At 41.1% G+C, this 20,320-nt stretch overlaps 1 protein-coding gene across 4 annotated transcripts in view; it reads right to left on the reverse strand.

Annotated features, from left to right (window-relative positions):
• LOC140204240 (synaptotagmin-like protein 2) overlaps positions 1-19,858 on the reverse strand; it is a 115,165-nt gene extending 95,307 nt beyond the window's left edge. For 2 of the 4 annotated variants that reach the window (XM_072270786.1, XM_072270783.1), the window contains exon 1: positions 19,716-19,858. The gene's annotated coding sequence lies outside the window, so the exon portion shown is untranslated. Of the gene's footprint in view, positions 1-18,961; positions 18,981-19,436; positions 19,668-19,715 lie in introns of those variants that run through there. The other 2 variants (XM_072270784.1, XM_072270785.1) reach the window with 2 other exon arrangements.
• Positions 19,859-20,320: the final 462 nt, after the last annotated feature.

The raw sequence follows: 20,320 nt of genomic DNA on the forward strand, positions 1-20,320 counted from the left end.
CCACATACCCTCTAAAGCTGGCAGCATCCTGGTAAACCTCTTCTGCACCCTCTCCAAAGCCTCAACTTCCTTCCTATATTGGGGTGACCAGAACTGTAAGCAATACGCCAGATGTGGCCTCACTAGAGATTTATCAAGTTGCAACATAACCTCCTGGCTTTTGAACTCAATGCCTCAACTAAGAAAAGCAAGCATTCCATAAGCCATCTTAGCCACCTTATCGACCTGTGTAGCCATTTTCAAGGAGCTATGAACTTGGATCCCAAGATTTCTCTGCTCAGAAACACTGTTTAGCCCTTGGCTAAAGAAATTCCTCCTCATCTCCATTCTAAAAGGATGCCCCTCTATTCTAAGGTTGTGTCCTCTGGTCTTAGACACTCCCACCATAGGAAACGTCCTCTCCACATCCACTCTGTCAAGGCCTTTCACCGTTCGATAGATTCCTTTTTTTTTGTAATTTATTTTTTATTGAAGATCATCATCAAACAAACATTTACATAAGATGTATTTCAGATATTGTACATATATATCATATAATCATATTTGCCACAAATCCCCACATAATATTTATCTGAGGTATACATCTATAGAAGAAAGAGGAAAGAAAGAACAAGCAACAGGAGAAAACTATGTACAAGTAGGGAGTGATCTCTTTTTTACAACATATTCATTGATTTGTGAGAATAAAATCAGGCCTATGAGGTGTTAGGTACTTGAACCATTTTTCCCAGTATGAATCAAATTGTTCCAACTTATGATTAACAGATGCTGTTATCTTCCCCATTTTGTAAATGTCCATTGTAATTTCCACCCATGTGTTTAAAGTTGGGCTCTCCTGTGATAACCAATTCCTGGTAAGAGTCTTTTTACCAGCCACCAGTAGTATATTCATTAAATATTTATTTCTTTTCAACCATTCTTGAGATACATACCCAAAATACTAGAGATGGGACTAGACCAGGTGGGAATTGGGAAGAGAGAGTGAGGCTGACGCTGCGCAACTCCCCCTCACTTAAATCCAAATCAAGCACTAGTCTCAACACCATCATAACGGCGTCAAGGTCCTCATCGACATTAACGACAGACCAACAACAACAACCCAAAATATATGGTCTTACTTTCTAAGGGTATTTCACATTTAAAATGTCTTGTCGGATATTGTGTATCCCACTCCAATAGTCTTTGATAACGGGGCAATCCCAGCAAATATGATAATGGTTTGCGTTTTGATTTCCACAATTTCTCCAGCAAACAGGGAGGTTACTATCATAATGGGATTTCTGAGAGGGTGTAATAAAATATCTTATCAAGTTTTTCCATCCAAACTCCTTCCATTTCTGTGAACTGGTACACTTCCATTGATACCTCTATATTATTGTCCATTCTTCCTCAGATATTATTATCCCTCCTTCCTTCTCCCATTTTGCTTTAATGTATGAAGTCAAATGTGTTTTAAGATTTGACAAACCCTTATAAACGCTTGAAATGACTCTACTACCATTACCTGAATTATATGCTTTTCTAAGTAGCTCTATCAAACATGTACTTGCCTTGGGTACATTTTAAACCCTCCTATTAACATACTGTCGCATCTGTAGATACCGATAAAAGTCTTGTTTTCCTAATAAGTGTTTCTCTTTGAGCATTTCAAGACTGAACAGTGTTCCTTCTTTCATTATATTGCAAATAGCTGTAATTCCTTTAGCTGTCCAGTCCTTAAATCTAGCATCCAGTTCATTTGGCGTAAAATCCGAGTCATATGCACACGATTTAAGAATTGCAATATCTCCCTCTAGTTTATATTCTTTTATAATAGTTTTCCATATTTTAAGAGTCCATTTCACCCATGGATTATTAATAGTATTTATGTACCTTTGTAGGTTGTTTTCAGCCAAAATTGCCTGTATGGGGATGGAAAGTATCCTCTCTTCAATGTTTTTCCATTGAGCGTCATACGATGGGTTACACCAACATTTCACAGCTCTCAACTGTGCTGCAAAATAATGATCTCTAAGAGAAGGTAGGCCCCATTCCCCCCCTTTTCCTTGACTAATTGAAAAGTTTTGAGAGGAAATCTAGGCCTTTTACCTTGCCATATATATCTTGATAACATTTTGTTCCATTCATTGAATTGATTCTGATTAATCTCTATTGGTAGGGTCTGAAAGAGATATAATAGTCTGGGCAATATATTCATTTTAATAGAGTCAATACTTGAACTGAGACTTAAAAAAGAAATTAGGTTCCATCTTGTTATATCTTCCTTAGTTCTTTTATAGAAAGGCTGATAATTGAATTCTGATAATTTTGACAAATCTTTTGGCATAATGATGCCCAAATATTTGAAAGACTCTATTTGCCATGCCCAGGGATATCTACTTTCAATTTCTCTTGGTGGGCTATAGTTATACGAAGGTAATTGGGTTTTTTCTATGTTGATCTTGTATCCTGATAATTGACCATATTGTTCAAAGGATTGCATCAATTTAGGTAAAGAGTATGTTGGTTGCCCTAGATAGATCAAAATGTCATCTGCGTAACAGGCCAATTTATGCTTTGTTCCTTTAATAGTAATTCTCCTGATATCTTCATTTTGTCTGATGTATTGAGCTAATGGTTCCAGATATAATGCACAGAGAAGCAGTAACTATGCACAACCCTGTCTCGTGCCCCTTTCTAGGGTAAACTATTTGATAAATATCCATTGACTTTAATCCTAGCCGTAGGGTTCATTCGATAGGCTTCAATGAGGTCACCCCTCATTCTTCTGAATTCTAGAGAATACAGGCCTAAAGCCATCAAACGCTCTTCATATGATAAGCCATTCAATCCTGGAATCATTTTCAGGAGCCTCCTTTGAACCCTCGGCAATTTCAGCACATCCTTTCTAAGATAAGGGGCCAGACACCGCCCAGAATACTTCAAGTCACGCCTCACTACATCGTTGCTTTTATATTCTAGACCCCTTGAAATGAATGCTAACATTGCATTTGCCTTCCTCACCACCTGTTCAACCTGCAAATTAAAATTTAGGGAATCCTGCACAAGCGCTCACAAGTAAGTCCCTTTGTATCTCAGTGTTTTGTATTTTCTCTCCATCTAGAAAATAGTCCACCCTTTCATTTCTTCTACCAAAGTGCATTACCATACACTTCCCAACACTGTATTCTATCTGCCATTTCTTTGCCCAATCTCCTAATCTGTCCATATCCTTCTGTAGCCACTCCACTTCCTCAAAAGTACCTGCCCTTCCACCAATATTCAAATTGTCTGTAAACTTTGCAACAAAGACATTAATTCCATCATTGAAATCATTGACATACAATGTAAAAAGAATCAATCCCAATACAGACCCCTGTTGAATACCATTAGTCACAAGCAGCTAACCAGAAATGTCTCCCTTTATTCCCACTTTTTGCCTTCTGCCAATCGGCCACTGCTTTATCCATGCTAGAATTATTCCTGTGATTCCATGAGCTCATAGCTTGTTTAGCATTCTCATGTGTGGCACCATGTCAAAAGCCTTCTGAAAATCCAAGTACACAACATCAAATGATTCTCCTTTGTCGATCCTGCTTGTTATTTCTTTAAATAATTCTAATGGATTTGTAAGGCAAGATTTTCCTTTGCAGAAACCATGCTGACTATGGTCTATTTTATCATGTGCCTCCAAGTACACTGAAACTTCATCCTCAACAATCGACTCCAATGTCTTCCCAACCACTGAGGTCAGACTAACTGGCCCATAGTTCCTTTCTTCGGCCTCTCTCCATTCTTGAAGACTGGAATGACATTAACCTGTCTCTCCACTTCCAGGGAACTACAATTGAAGTCAGAAGTTTACATACACATAGGCTGAAGTCATTAAAAGTCATTGTTTAACCACTCCACAGATTTCATATTAGCAAACTATAGTTTTGGCAAGACCTTGAGGACATCTACTTTGTGCATGGCATGAGTAATTTTTCCAACAATTGTTTACAGACAGATTATTTCACTTTTACTTGACTATATCACAATTCCAGTGGGTCTGAAGTTTATAAACAAAATCAAAAGAAATCAGGAAAGACCTCAGAAAAAAAAAATTGTGGACCTCCACAAGTCTGGTTCATCCTTGGAAGCAGTTTCCAAATGGCTGAAGGTACCACGTTCATCTGTACAAATAATAGTACGCAAGTATAAACACCATGGGACCACGCAGCCATCGTACCGCTCAGGAAGGAGACGCATTCTGTCTCCTTGAGATGAACGTATTTTGGTGTGAAAAGTGCAAATCAATCCCAGAACAACAGCAAAGGACCTTGTGAGGATGCTGGAGGAAACAGGTAGACAAGTATCTATATCCACAGTAAAACGAGTCCTATAGCAATATAACCTGAAAGGCTGCTCAGCAAGGAAGAAGCCACTGCTCCAAAACCGCCATAAAAAAGCCAGACTACAGTTTGCAAGTGCACAGGGGGACAAAGATTTTACTTTTTGGAGAAATTTCCTCTGGTCTGATGAAACAAAAATTGAACTGTTTGGCCATAATGACCATCGTTATGTTTGGAGAAAAAAGGGTGAGGTTTGCAAGACGAAGAACACAAGCCCAACCGTGAAGCATGGGGGTGGCAGCATCATGTTGTGGGGGTGCTTTGCTGCAGGAGAGACTGGTGCACTTCACAAAATAGATGACATCATGAGGAAGGAAAATTATGTGGATATATTGAAGCAACATCTCAAGACATCAGCCAGGAAGTTAAAGCTCGGTCACAAATGGGTCTTCCAAATGGACAATGACTCCAAGCATACCTCCAAAGTTGTGGCAAAATTGCTTAAGGACAACAAAGTCAAGGTATTGGAGTGGCCATCACAAAGCCCTGACTTCAATCCGATAGAAAACTTGTGGGCAGAACTGAAAAAGTGTGTGCAAGCAAGGAGGCCTACAAACCTGACTCAGTTACACCAGTTCTGTCCAGAGGAATGGAACAAAATTCCAGTAACTTATTGTGAGAAGCTTGTGGAAGGACACGCAAAACGTTTGACCCAAGTTAAACAATTTAAAGGCAATGCTACCAAATACTAACAAAGTGTATGTAAACTTCTGACCCACTGGGAAAGTGATGAAAGAAATAAAAGCTGAAATAAATCATTCTCTCTACTATTATTCTGACATTTCACATTCTTAAAATAAAGTAGTGATCCTAACTGACCTAAGACAGGGAATGTTTTCTAGGATTATATGTCAGGAATTGTGAAAAACTGAGTTTAAATGTATTTGGCTAAGGTCTATGTAAACTTCTGACTTCAAATGTACATACAAACAAAGTGGTCTTTGAGAACTTAAAGTTTAACATCAAATTCAGGGGTAGTACTTCTGCATAAAGATAATGATCAAGATCAAAGCAGCCTGAATTAAAACATGCACATTAAGGAATGATACCAAAAATTTCTTCATTTGTAATTGTGATATATTTATATTGGTGTAAAGCACAGATTTTCTACCTTGAGGTCAATATTACATTAAGCCACTCTGTACTGGCTTGAAATATGGCAGCACTCTGTGCATCAAGCTGTGGGCAGCTGGGTATTAACTTCAGTAATAACCAGATACGTTTCCCTAATGATCCTGCGTTAATGAGTTATGCAAATCACTGCAGTACAAATCCAAAAACTCAGTACGTCATGCTGAAAACAAGAATGGACTGAGAGTCTGAATTGCTAGAGAGACCAGCAGGTCTGTGACTTGAAGAAAGTGCACTAAAACAGGAAGGCAAATCTCTCAACACTGAAATAAGAAAGAGCACATATAAAAGGGGGTCAGGTCAAGCTGCCAGAAATAGTATTAATAAGACACATCAGGAAAGATTACAAATACAGAGTCTTAGAACACTACAGCACAGAAATGGGCCATTCGGGCCATTTAGCCTGTGCTGAACTATTATCCTGCTTCGTCACCTTGACCTGCACCCAGACCATAGCCCTACGTACCCCTCCCAACCATGTGCCAAAATAAATTTCTCTTAAATGTAGAAATCAAACTGGCATCCATCACTTCCGCTGGAAGCGTGATCCACACTCTCACCACTCATTGGGTGAGGAAGTTCCTCCTCACGTTCCCCTTACCCCATGATCTCTAGTGCCAGTCTTAAAGCCAATTTATATTTGTGCATCAAATCGATGCCATAAGTACAGCGTAGCCGTGTACCCTACGCCGTAGCCTGACGCACTCCTCCCCAAAAATGTAACTACGCATCGCGGCGACGCAGACCGCAACAACTGTGATTGGTCCGCTTGGTAGCATCGCATTTCCTCCTACGCTGCAATAGCTTCCCATTGAGCAGGGAAGGAACTCTGGCTGCAATGCTTTCCATAAAGCTTTACAGACCTCCGAAATTATGGAGGACCCTGTGCTTGACGCCAGTTTGTAGCTAGCTGCTACAGCCTGTCGACTTCCACCTGAAGCTAAAACTCGAATGGTGATTGCCAGTCTCTGAGTATACTGTGCGTACGCTGGTGCGAAATAAATGGTTGGAGACGATGAACCAAATCGTCAAATCTACCTGCTGACATCCGGAAATATTTGAAATGCATTTCCTCGTCCATGTCTCTCAGTGGCCGGACAAGCACAGAAAATTCACCCTCCTTCAGTTTCAGTCGCCATTGTTTGAAGTGAACACAGTGGCACAGGAACCCCACCACCAACTAGCGTTTTGGCGGTGAATTGCAGAGTGACGCAGACAAACCAACGCACAAGTATAAATGCTCACAACGGCGTAGCTCACTTGCATAGACTACGGCGTAAGCTAGTATGCACAAATATAAAACAGCCTTGACCCAACCTCAGTGGAAAAGGCCTGCTTGCATTTACCCTGGTTATACAACTCATAATTTTATATACATCTATTAAATTTCCCCTCATCCTACTGTGCTCCAGGGAATAAATTCATAACCTATTCAACTTGAATATGTCAGAGAGCAAAAGGTGTTTATCTTCTACCTAAACAAAAATATGTTCAAGACAAGTTGCACTGCAGATGTGACAGGGAAAAATTCCAGAAAAGAACCTAAAAACAGTGATCCCCGAGGAAAAGAATGCCCTGTTGCGAATAAATTGGGCTTGGACGTATTGAAACACCACCTAACTAGAGCCAACAGGGTAGTGAAGTGGAAAAATAAAAGGATGTGAAATTTGACAACTACATCTCATGATTTTTAACTTAGGATAATTTGATATCCTAGGTTAAAAGTTATTTTCAAAACAATATCAATGCACAATTGTTCACATTTAAGACTTGTCACACCTTTCATTGTGTTGGGATAAAGGGCTTCAATGTTCCAGCAGCTGCCACGGCTGCATACCTCATGATGTGTCACTTTGTAAGAGTGCTGATATCATGAATTTCACATCAACAAGCTTGTGCAAGTCCTTGATTGCTGCTAAATAGCAAGGGATATATTTTCAATGAAAATAATTGTCACGCAGCCCCAGGGTAGATAATTGTGAAATAACCTGACTGATGTCTCCGGTGCCGTGTAACCTGAAATTCGAGTGAGTGAATAACACCTCAAATGTCAAATTGATTCCAATATTAGGATTCTTCTCCCCTCTTTGGTCTGCACTGACAGCGCATCTGCTTTATGTTGCAAATTCACTAGAAGTACTCCTTTTGTGGAATTGATATGACAGTAATTGGTGAGTGAGCTTGAGTCAGAAATTATCACACTTACACAATGCTGGTTCAACCAAAAGAACAGGCCTGCCGTTATGTTTTTTAACTCCTGAAACTAAACAAAAGAAAAACACAGGAGCCAGGAAATACAAGTTTCTTCTTTAGTGAGCCATTTACATGTGGCGTGATGGCGTAATGACGTATGCCATTCACATACTTTTACATAACCAGTAATGAATTAGGTAAACAAAGAATGATTAATCAAACATTTTTACACTATTGCTCAAGTATTACTGGAATATTAAATACACAACACTCCTCCCTGCTTCAATATAAACTCCAACTCAATATAAAATGCATCTCAACTCAAATGTCTAACATATTGCTCTCTATAATACAACTACTATGCAGACATCCACAGCATAGTAAATTTTCAATTGTCTCAGTCAGGCTTAAGGATTTCATTGCTGTGGAGGATTTCTTATTCTTGTGGGATAACATCTTTCCTGACAAGGTGTGGTCACTCTACTTGTCTGGAGAGACTTGTGGCTGTGGAGCAATCTCAGGTTCCGGGGCCTCCTCCAAGGTAGTTGTAGGAGTTGATTCTGGGACTGCAGGGAGTGGTTCTGACAGCTCTAGACACCTTTTTTCTCTAACATTCAACTCTGCTCTCGTCAACTAATCGATATTTTGCCTCCAGATGACATCCGATGCAATCTGCACTGTGTAGGAGAGTGATCCATTTCTTTCCAAGTACCTATGTTTGATCAACTCTGTAGTTCTTAATCAGGACTACTTATCCAGGAGTGAAACATCAAACATCTTTCTGTGAGGAGCCCTCAATTGGTCTCACTGTCTGCCCTGCATACTCCTTGAGGGGATCCAAGTGTGAACACAAGGGACAACCCTGGAACAGTATAACTGGTGAGTTGTTGGTTGTGAAGTATGCTGCATTGTGATATGCAAGGAGGAATTTGCTGAGCTTCTGATTCACCGTCAGGGTAGAGTGACATTGCTCGCAGTGCCTTCTTTAGGCTCTGGATAAAACTTTCCACCAAGCAATTTGTAGCTGGGTGGTATGGTGCATGTGTAATATTTCTTAATCCATTCATTTTCAGGCTTGACTGAAATTCACTTCCATCACTCATAACAGGTGACGTGACTGCACCTATGCCATAAGCTGAGGCATCACTGGACGATGTGGATCATAACGTGTGAGTACAGTGTCTGCTGTACCACTTCCTTTGACCATTGGAAACCCACTCACACTGCTTTGACCATTGCTATTTCCTTCTGATTTGCAATAATGGGTTCAAGAGGTGGAGCATAGTAAGCAGGTTTGGCAGAAACCCATTACAGCAATTGACAAATCCTAAAAAGGATTGCAACTGTGACATGCTCTTTAGCCTTTGGGCATCCACCACTACTTGAATTTTCTCAGATCACTTCTGTAATTCTCATGCGGCAATGGTGTGCCCATAGTAAGTGCTGCTTGGCTTTAAGAATTCACACTTGTCACATTGTGCTCTGAGCCCATAATCATCTAATCTTTTTAATACTGACTTGAGGTTTCGGCGATGCTCCTTGTCACTGGTAACAATGATGTTATCCAGCTAACACTGAGTGCCTGGGCAACCTTGCAGCAGCTGGTCTGTGACTTTCTGCCGAGTACAAGTGCAGATGCTACTCCAAAAATAAGTCTATTATAGTGATAAAGCCCTTTATACCACCAGAAGCAACTTGTGAGAAACACTTTGAACTCTTCTTCAATCTCCATCTTTAGGTAGGCCTCAGCCAGTCCATTTTACTTAAGTATTTCCCTCCAGAGAGGTTTGTGAAGATGTCCTCTATCCTGAGCAGAAGGTATTGATCGACGTCAAGTACTGGGTTGAAAGTGAAATTAATATCACCACAGTTCTTAATGCATCCATGCTTCTTGGTTACTGGAACCACTGACTTTGGAAAGAATTCCTTTGGCCTCCTTGTGATCTATTTCACTGACTACTTTATCAAGGGTGGTATAAGGAACTGGACAGGATGTGGCGTTTTCATTCAACACTATTTTACCATTGATATATTTGAGTTTTCCAATGCCTAATGTTATTCTGTGACATCATCCTGTACCTTTCTTAATTTGCTTTCAGTTGGCTCTATTGCAGGGACAAATGGTGGATGGATCTCCAATCAAGTTGTAGTTGTCTCAGCCAATCATGGCCCCACAATGGTGGCCCTGTTTTTACCACATAGAAGCCTGTGTGGCTTGTTGATAGTTCTACTTCACTGTTACAAATGTTATTCCCACATGAACTATCTTTTATCCAATATAAGTTCTTAGTTGGACATCTGCAGGCTTCAGTTCAGTATCTTTGAGATGCCATTCAAACTCATTTTGTGGAATGACTGAAACTGCTGAGCCAGTGGCCATTTCCATTTTAATTAATTTGCCACTCACTTCTGGTGTAAGCCATATTACTTGTCTGTTAGTTTTCATATTGTAAATCTCAAGGCTGCTCAGTCCCATATTACTCTCATTCTTATCAGATTTTATCAACAACATGCAGTTTATTGCTCTTTTTGAAACTGCAGCTTGACATTTTATCTTTATCTCTTCCCTGTGCAGTCCATTTATTTTTGCCTGCCCCACATACTCTTTGTGTGTGTCTTACTTTGTTGCATTTTCTGCAAGGTTGGCCTTTAAACCTGCATTTGTCTGGTGTATGTGAGCCCCTGCCGTAATGGTAACACATTCCGCCCCCCCCCATCGCGGTCAGGCAGGCTTCTACTTAGACATTGAAATTTTGTTCACTCACGCTTTCATATCTGACTGTATCAATTGCATCTCTGTCTGCAGTTTCCATTGATACAGTGATTTCAACTGCTCATGTGTTGTGCTTCGATTAGGAGTTTTGACTGCTTTCCTGCAAAATTCTACAAACTAAATGATATCTCAGTGCATCATGAAGCCCATCACTGAACAGACAATTCTTAGACAATTTCTTCAATTCATCCACTTAAGCTGAAATGGACTCCCTTTGCTTTTGATTCTACTTATGAAACCTAAAGCGTTCTGCAATCAACAATGGTTTTGGTTCTAAATGCCCCTGCGTTACTTTCACAGTATCAGCAAAGCTCAGTTCAGCTGGTTTGATTGGAGCAATTAAACTTCTAAACAAACAGCTATTGCACTCTGTAACATGAGCACTTGCTTCTCATCAGCTATTCCATTTGCTTGAAAATGCTGCTTATTTTATTAAGTATACATCATGCAGCTGTCTGTTGTGCAATCAATGCACCTCTGATGTAGCCAGCCAATTCGGCTTTTATTTTACCATAGTTATCACTCAGTACTCACTGTTTATGAACCCATGGCTGCACATGTTGTTTGTTAATTTCTTTCATTTTCTACCTTTTTTTTAAACTCAACCGCCTCTCTCCTTCTGAAAGAAATACATGCTGCACTTTATTTTAACTCAAGCCTCTCTCTCTCTCTCTCTCTCTCTCCCTCTTCTGAAGAAAAATATGCTGCACTTCAATGGGTAGATGGTCAACTTGGGTTTGTTTTAAAACTTCCCTGTCACCACTGTTATGCTTTGTAACTCCAGAAACTAATAAAAAAAAACACAGAAGATGCATACTTAGTTTCTTCTTTAGGGAGGCACTCAAATATGGTGCGGTGGCTTAATGACATATGCCATTCAAGTACTTTTACGTATTACCCATAATGAATTGTGTAAAGAAGACTGCTTAATCAATGTTTTTACAATATTACTGAAATATTGATTTCATCTTTCCCCATTGTGGGCTTGAAAAAAAGAATTAGCACAATGTCTGAAAATGGATCTCCTTCAAGGTTCCATTAGAGATTGCTCTTCACTCAATAGACTTCATTGCCATGAAACGTTAGTCCCTCAGTATTTGTGGCATCTGTTCAGTGTACAGGTATAAGACTCTTGTGTGCAATGTTAAATATCTGTGATCTGTGCAATCAGCAGTCCAAAGCATTCAACTTCTCAACCAATATTTGCACTAAAAGAGGGTCAGTCCTCCAAAGAAAGTGCCTTTCATGTGGAGGTCAGAGTTCTTAAAAAGAGGTGCTACTCATCAGGAAATACAAACTAATAACAACTATATATGGAACTGCTGTAAATCTGTTTATGAGGAAATATAATGTATCATTTCAGCTGTCCTGGATAGATATCATTGTACTATTGCATGAGTAATGTTTGGAGATGTGGAGAGTCATTTAGTTTATTTCCTTGAGCAAACAGATCCTCGACTTCCTCACTTGCACGCCACAGACAGTTTGTATTGGCAACATCTCCCTCACAGTCACCATCAGCATGCATGCAACACAAGGCTGTGTGCTTAGCTCTCTGCTCTTCTTGCTTTGTACTTATGACACTGAGGCTAAGCACAGCTCCATGACACCACTGCTGTTGGCCAAATCGAAGGTGGTGACGAATTGGCCTACAGGAGGGAGATTGAGAACCTGGCTGAATGGTGTCACAACAGCATCGCACTCAGTGTCAGCAAAACCAAGGAGCTGATTATTGACGATGGGTGGGGAAGCTGAGATCCATGAGCCAGTCCTCATCAGGGGTTCAGAAGTGGAGAGGGTCAGTAATTTTAAATTCCTTAGTGCTATTGTTTCACAAGATCTGTTCGGGGACCTGCGTACAAGTGCCATTACAAAGGAGGCACGGTAGTGCCTCTACTTTCTTCAAGGTTTGCACAGATTTGGCATGTCATCCAAAGCTTTGAAAAACCTCCACAGATTCCACAGTAGTGTGGTGGATAGCACAATGCTACTACAGCTCGGTGCAATCTGCAATTCAGAGTCCAGTTCCAACGCCGTTCTGTAAGGAGTCTCTGTACATCCTTCCCGTGGATTGTGTGGGTTTTCTCCAGGGTCTCCAGTTTCCTCTCACTGTCCAAAGACGTACTGGTTAGGTCAACTGGTGATTGCAAGTTGTCTCGTGATTAGGTTAGGGTGAATCGGATTTGTTGCTGGTTGCTGGGGTTATGTGTCTGGGAGGGCCGGAAGGGCCAACTCCACCGAGTGTCACTGAATAATTAAATAATAAAAGGCACAGTGGAGAGCATCCTGGCCAGTTGCATCATGGTTTGGTATGCAAATACCAATGACCATGAACGGAAAAGCCTACCAAGCCTAAAGGCCTCACAAAGATAGCTGGAGGGGCAGGTAGTTTTGAGGAAGTAGAGAGGTTACAGAAGGACTTGGATAGATTAGGAGAATGGGAGAGGAAGTGGCAGACGGAATATATTGTCAGGAAGTGTCTGGTCATCCACTTGGCAAAGGCAGAGACTATTTTCTAAACAGAGGTAAAATTCAGACATTAGAGGTGCAAAGGGACTTGGGAGTCCTCATGCAGGGCTCCTTAAAGATTAACTGGCAAGTTCAGTCAGAGGTAAGGAAGGCAAATGCAATTCATTTCGAGAGGACTAAAATATAAAAGCAAAGATATAATGCTGTAGCTTTATCAGGAATTGGTCAGACCACACGTGGAGTATTGAGAGTATTTTTTGAGTCCCTTATCCAAGAAAAGATGGGCTGACATTGGAGAGGGTCCAGAGGGTGTTCACGAGAATGACTCTGGGAATGAAAGGGTTAAGGGTTCTATCTTTGAGCATTTGATGGCTCTGGAGCTGTACTTGCTGGAGTTTAGAAGAAACCTATTGAATATTAAAAGCCCTGGATGTGAAGAGGATGTTTCCAATAGTGGGGGAGTCTAGGACCAGAAAGCACAGCCTCATGATAGAGGGACATTCCTTTAGTGCATTGGTTGTTTGTTTGTTGGTAGTTTTTCATGCATTCTATTGTTTTTTGTATCTACTGTGAATGCCTGCAAGAAAATGAATCTCAGGGTAGTGTATAGTGACATATACATACCTTGACAATAAATTTACTGAGGGCTATGATTTAACGGGCTCCTTATGAAAATTCCCTCTATGACGAGTCCACTGTTGCCTGTGTGGAGACTGTCTCTGTCCACCCAATTCAGAGGTGAATCAGGAAACTCAAGAGACTGCAGGTGCTGGAATCCGGGGCAACAAACTGTTGATAAAGCTCGGTCGTCCCCAGAAGGTCTCCTTGTCTGCCCGTTGTACGTACACCTGCTAACCTTCATGTTCAGCCTCAGTGTCCAGGGCTCTCTGCTGAGGCTGGGGAGCCTGCACCATGTGACAGTGTGCTCCCTGCACTGTTGGCTGTCTGCACTCCTGGACTGACAAAGGTGTTGCATTCTTACCTAGAGAATGTGATCTTCACTATCTTCCTGATATTAGCAAACAATCCAGAAGCCTGTTGGCTGCTGAAAACATCAGGCAGTGCGGAGCCTCTCAGTGTGAAGTAGTGATGGATCTATCAGAACCATGCATTCACTGTCAAAAAATAATTACGGAAACTTCAAGTGCCTGCCCACAGCAATGCTGGTTATCATCATTATCATCAGTCCTCTTCTTCTGTCCTTCCATTTTCTCAGGCCGTTCCTGTTCTTGTGAGCAGGGTGGAGTGTGGGGGTCCCTCCTCCTCACTACTCACAAAGACAAAACAGATGACACCTGCAGATAAGCTGCACCCAAAGCACCTCAGCAGTACACACAGGAAAGAGAGTAGCTATATCAGATTGATTCAAAGGATTTCTGGTAATCAGCATCAAACTCCGTTAATCGGCAGATCTAGTAGATTTCTTATATCCTCTGCTCAAGCGGCTGTGATGTCAGCGATCTCTCAGCCCATGGAAAGTTCTCCTCTACCCTAATACTGCTCTCAGGGTCTTCACCGGTCCTTACTGCTTCCTTCCTGTTCTTCGAAACTTCGGCCAAAATGGATGAGATAAATGAAAATTAGTGTGCGAGTGTGAGCGAGAGAGATACTGTATCTCTAAAAACACACAGCATTTAATCATCTCTTTTGTCCCTGCAATCTCCCTTTCCTCCATGGAAGCCAACACATGGAGGGCAGAGCAAAGTTAAGATGGCACCTAACGACGACTCCTTCACTTGCATCTTCGGAAGCAGCTCTATTTCCATCTTTAATATCTCTTTGCCCCCTTTTCAAGGTTCTTTTGAAGACCCTGACCTGGAGTTACACTCTGACTTTGCTTCTTCACAGGAACGGGACCCCCTCTCAGGGCCTCAACACCAGCTGTGTTTCAATATGCCAAGGACACTGCCTGGAAGGCTAGCGCACCTTCAGGATTTTCGTGGCTCTGGAGACAGCCTGATGCAAGGCCTGTGCCCCTGACTAAGGCGTCACGGGAGAACACAGAACATCGGGAGCTGTGTGTCCAGAGACCTGAGCCCTTTCAGGGCCAATTCAGGGCCATCATAAATCAGCAAGTTGTTTGTTATGTCTCCCCTCTCGCTGTGAAAATGGGGACATCTCTTTTTCCCTTATTAGGGAGAGAGAGAGAGCGCCTGTGGTATATTGAATTACCGGGTGAATGAGTAGTCTTTGGGGTACTGCAAGTCTGTGTCTTTATTGATGCTTTGCTGCATACTTGACTGCTCGGTGGAGAACACTGGTGCTCTTTTGCTGGTGGGGGAGGGGGGATCATTGCTTTGCTGCTACATGTGCATGGAAGGGGAGAGCTGGGGAGGGGCTTTGGTGTTCTGATGTTTAACTGTCATTCATTCTTTGGGGCACTCCTCTGTTTTCGTGGATGTTTGCGAAGAAAAAGAATTTCAGGATGTATATTGGAAACATTTCTCTGACATTGAATGTATCTATTGAACATGTGTTATTACTATTTGGTTGCAGTTTGGGAGGATGCCGTCAAGTCCTGACACCCTTCTCTGATTGCGACACAATGCTAAATGCAAACCTGTTTTCATGCGCCAAAAATAAGGGCACCCCAACTCTGACAACGGAACGGTCCAAATGGCATTCATGCTGCCTGCTGCTTTCAGTGGCTATCATGCCTCTGGATTGTTGAAGGAGCTACATAGCCTATCCTCTTTTTTGCAAAATTCCTTTTGACCTCTGCTGAATCGCGCCAACCTCAACCGTTGAAAGTATCCTGAGAGTCCCACACACTTGGGAACTCCTGAAGAGTGCCAATAGAAAGCTGAAAAAAATGGCACAATTCCAACTCCCTTCCATGTTCTTGGGCTCGTTGTTTGAAAAATTATACATAACTACTGGATGAAGAGTAAAAAAAATAAAGCTCAGTTTAAAAGCCTGCAAACCACCATTACTTGATCTCAGAACTAAGGAGCGGCAGATGTTAGAAACTGCTCCCGTGCATGCCTGCACCTGTCAAGACTGTTTTAAGAAAAGAGGAGTTAGAAGAAATAGAAAATAATGTCTGGGAATAGATTAAAGCCATGATAGTATTTGCACAAACCCATATTTCTGCAAATTGAATCCCACAAGATATTCTCTTCATTTTTAGATGTAAAAGTTGAAGAACTCTTATATTACAAATGCAAATAAAAAGTAATAGGTCTTCAAGTTTTGAAAAAGCAATCTAAATCTCACAGGACTAGCACAATCCGATTAGCTACAAACAGAGAAAAACCACAGATGCTGAAAACCCAAGTAACACACACACAAAATGCTGGAGGAACTCAGCAGGCCAGGCAACATAAATGGAAAAGAGTACAGTCGACATTTCGGGCCAAGACCCTTGAGCAGGACTGGAGAAAAAAAACGATGAGTAGATTTAAAAGGTGGGGGGGAGGGGGAGGCAGAAACAGAAGGTGATAGGTGAAACTGAGGGTGGGGGGAGTGAAGTAAAGAGCTAAGAAGTTGATTGGCGAAAGAGATGCAGGGCTGGAGAAGAGGGAATCAGATAGGAGAGAACAGAAGACCCTGGAAGAAAGAAAATGGGAGAAGAACACCAGAGGGAGGTGATGGGCAGGCAAGGAGATAAGGTGAGAAAGTGAAAAGGAAGTGGGGAATGGTGAAGGAGGGGGAGGGGGCATTACCAGAAGTTTGAGAAGTCAATGTTCATACCAGCAGGTCGGAGGCTACCCAGACATAATATAAGGTGTTGCTCCTCCAGCCTGAGTGTGGATTCATCACAATAGAGGAGGCCGTGGATTGACATATTGAAATAGGAATGGGAAGAGGAATTAAAATGGGTGGCCACTGGGAGAAGCCTTTACTTCACCTCTCTCCCTCCCGGTTTCACATCGCCTTGTGTTTCTCTCTCCCCTCCGCCGCTTTTTAAATCTACTCCTCACCTTTTCTTCTCCAATCCTGCTGAAGGGTCTCGGCCTGAAACATTGACTGTAGTGTTTGCCATAGACGCTGCCTGGCCTGCTGAGTTTCTCCAGCATTTTGAGTGTTTTACCCAGTTAGCTAATTCATATTAACCTGATTTTGTCACGGGAAATGCTAAGTTAGTCTTCTCAATGAATTTCTCACAGCACAGAAATATTAAAAGAACATTCATCTACTTTCTTTAACTTTGGAAAGTTTAACTAGTGAAACTTTACTCTCAAATTAACCAGCAACCGTGACAGATTCAGAATGAGGTAGGATACAGCAAATACTGATTGTGCCTTAACAGGAACTTATGGCAAGTTCTAAATCAAGGTTAGAGGAAGAATTATAGGATACCATATCACAATGAAAATTGAGAAGCATTCACTCTGTACAAATAACAAATCCATGGCACAAATCAATGGGTCAATAGTTAAGTACAATGCCCTGTGTGTGACATTGAATCAAACAGTCTAGGAAAGTTTCAGTCAATTTCTCTTACCCATTGTTAGCCAATCACAGCATAGCAGAGATTGAAGATTGTATAACTGATCCATGTCTCTGGGACACAGAGAACTTAAAAAAAAGAAATTAGCCAAGTTTCCCACCCTGCTATCCAGAAACAACTGTTGGAATGTAGATTTAACTGAAAGTCTACTTGTGCTCATACTGATAGCTTCCTTCCTCTACTTTTACCCCAAAGCTCACAGTTTAAGTTCAAGTTGATTGTTGTCAGAGGCATACACACAAAGCACATAAACGTTTTTGCTGCAGCAGCAGCACATAACAAAATGAGGACGAAGTTAACACATACTTAAATTAAAATAAATTTTACATAACTTATTTGTGCAAAATAAATTACACTAGGGCAAGATACACACACACACAAGACTGTGAGCATTTGAAATAATAACTACCAGCATTAAGAAGTGAAGGAGAAATTAATCTTTGATCACAGACGTTAAGCTTAGGAGGGAGTATTGTGCACTGGCCCTATTTATTTCTGCAAGTTCAGTTCCACTGAATTCGTAGGAACAAATGTACAAAGGGGGAGTTTAATGCTGACTGGTCCTCCCATTCTCCTTTACAATGCTGAATTTCAGAAAGAGAGAAGAAAATCGGAGCCTTTATCACTTTTACATAACACTAAAAGGCACAAGTCTACCTCTCCAAAATGCCTAAAATGCATGCATGCAACTCCTGGAATGGAACCCCCATGGTGGGGATAGCATTTCCAATTAGCAAGCTACAGAAGTATATAAAATACACACATAGCATGCAATCAGAAAAGAAAAATGTTTATAAAGATACAGAGAATTTTATTTGATTAAATTCTTACCAAATGCACCTTCCCTTCTCTTATTGAAAAAAAGTAATCAACACCTTGATTAAAGAGGTTAATCAAAATCAGGAAAAAATGAAAAAATTGTCTTCATATTAAGAGACTGGGAGCTGCAGTGAAGGAAAGGGGTTTAAGAACACAGATTGAGCCAAATACTGAATTTATAAAAGGTTTATCATGACCTGCTATTTAACAAAGAGCCAAATACCCCAAATGCCTACTTGTCATCTTCCAAAGGTTTGAAAATATGTAATTCCAGAATCCTCTGATACCAAAAACATGGAATTCAGATAATACTGACAAGCTGTTGTTTTCGATTAATATTAGCACACATTTTGCAGTAAGAAGTCAGGGGCAGATTTCTGATGATATTAACCTGGTGATTACAAGAAAGGCAACACAAAATTTGAAAGGCAATTCTGAAATGTTCTGTAAAGCCAGAGTACAGATGTCCTCACACTCTGCCTGAACAGAATCTTTTTACAAACGTTCTACTAACCTGATAATCCATACGTAATATTCCTTCATAAATCCAGTCTGAATCTACCTTTTTGCTGTCTGTTCTCTGAGCCTGGCATTTGCCATATGTTATTTTTAGTTCCACCTCTGTTTGTTTTGTCGCCCAGGGAGTGCTGACATTGAAACTTTTAACTTTTCCTAAATCCTTCACTGCTTCAATAATTCTCCTATCAACAATACTCTGTCCAAAGTTCTTATCTCCCCTGGTCCACTTACCATATTACTTCTAGTCAGTTTTGGGCCTTAAACCTCAAAAAGAAAACATATTGTCTTCGGAAGAAGTAATTGTACCGGGGTTTGCATAGTTAAGTACGAGAGCTGTTTCCGGAATCTCAGTTTTGAGATTAAACAGTCAAGCAGCGATCTAATCAAGACAATTCAAGTTATTAAAGACGTAGATTCAGAGAGTAAGTGAAGGAGGCAGATTCAGATAAACAGTTGCCTCTGGCAGGGAATTAGAGCAACAGAGAGTAATGGTTAAATTAGAGCTGGATTTCTAAGCAGAGAAATTAGCAAGTTCCTTCTCAGGGTTCGGGACATCCGAACCTCTCTAATATAAAAGCTGTAGAGACTGGGTCACTTATAATTTACAGCTGCTGGATGTCCATATTCACAAATTCTACAGTAAATCAAAACTGGGGAAGCGGCGTTGACGTAACAAGCTCCTCTTGTTTCTGAGTCAGTTCCATACCTTACACTAAAGGTACGATGGTCTCAAACACAAACACTTCAAAAGAAGAGCGGGGGTAATAGACATGGGGTTAATCCTCTATGGTCAAGGGTGACAGCGTAAACAGCGCTCGAATGAAGGTAATCAGATCTGGAGGAAGTAACCCAGACAATTACTGCATCTGAAATAATTCACACTCAGACTCGACATTCTTTTCCTTAGGTTCCTCTTAAGCGACAGCCAAGACTTTCAAAACTTTCACAAAAGTTCAGCAAAGCGGCGAAAGAAAGAAACTTTTACCATCTCGGATACATCACGTCAGCTGTCAAGAGGAAGAAGCGCACGAAACAATTCGACTGCAAGTTGAAGAAATATACAGCGAGTCCTCGCACCCTGCCTGAACAGGATTTCTTTCCAAATGTCGCGCACACCCGGCTCAATAACCAGCTATCATCAACAGGAAAACCTGAAATGGATTTCTCAGACAAGGAGGATTTCTTAAATCCACAGCAAGATCCAGCTGAGGTGGTCGAATTGGCCATGTTTCCATAAGAATAACCCAGTGAAAATGAAATATTCATCCGAGGGAAATTGTTTGGAATGAAAGGTCTATGTTTGTCTTTGCAAGAAGCGTTTCAATATTTTCTGTAGCTTTCAAGGTAGAATGCTATATCCTCTGCTGTTGAACTCAGCCCAATGTAAATTATGTTCTTCGAATCACCATACACAAAACACTACTTTTCACTGTTCCTGCCAATATTGCACAACTGACACTGTGTAAACGGCTGTGGCAGTTGAAATCTGAAATGGAGAAAATATCTCACCAAATTACAACAAAAACACCATTTAATATCAATAAGTGTGCACGACGTCTGATTTTCTTCGGGAGACCTGACTGCGAAGTG

Source organism: Mobula birostris, chromosome 10 (assembly GCF_030028105.1).
Source record: "Mobula birostris isolate sMobBir1 chromosome 10, sMobBir1.hap1, whole genome shotgun sequence".
In the NCBI taxonomy this organism is placed as follows: Eukaryota; Metazoa; Chordata; class Chondrichthyes; order Myliobatiformes; family Myliobatidae; genus Mobula; species Mobula birostris.